Here is a 488-nt window from a genome sequence, read left to right as displayed (position 1 = left end):
GCTGAATGGGGGATCTTTTCCGAACTCCTCTGAGTTCAGAAACCATCCACCTTTCATTTAGAAGCTCATGCCTGTTGCTGTTCCATAATCTATATCCATATAGGTGATAATTCCATAATCAATAATGCTCTAATCTTATCCCAGGTTAGGGAACAAATGATAAAGGGTTTTTATTTTTCATCTTAGATGCTGTGCACTGTCCTGAATTCCTCAAACATAAGACAGAAACTAAGATTCTTGGATTTAGATGTCGTAAGGTGTTTAATGAAAACTGAATTCAGAGTTGTTAGAGTCCAGAAATACAAACTGAAATAATTGTAAAAACTTTTGAAGGGCTGCTGAACACTGAAGCATTGCAGATAGTTTTCAGATACGATATTCTTTCTTTAAGATAGTAAACCAGTTAACCAAATAAAACAGGAAACCAAGCTAAAAATTGCTTCAGGAGCTGAGATATATAGGGAGCCACTATCAAAGCTCATACCCGA

At 36.1% G+C, this 488-nt stretch overlaps 1 protein-coding gene across 1 annotated transcript in view; it reads left to right on the top strand.

Moving 5' to 3' along the window:
- LOC104491406 (protocadherin Fat 4-like) overlaps positions 1–488 on the top strand; it is a 34,163-nt gene that overhangs the window by 10,227 nt on the left and 23,448 nt on the right. The gene's annotated exons all lie outside the window — the stretch shown is intronic.

The sequence above is a fragment of the Buceros rhinoceros genome, unplaced genomic scaffold, assembly GCF_000710305.1.
Source record: "Buceros rhinoceros silvestris isolate BGI_N320 unplaced genomic scaffold, ASM71030v1 scaffold21423, whole genome shotgun sequence".
In the NCBI taxonomy this organism is placed as follows: Eukaryota; Metazoa; Chordata; class Aves; order Bucerotiformes; family Bucerotidae; genus Buceros; species Buceros rhinoceros.
The sequence above is the reverse complement of the archived record's forward strand: the minus strand, read 5'-3'. Positions and strand labels throughout refer to the sequence as shown.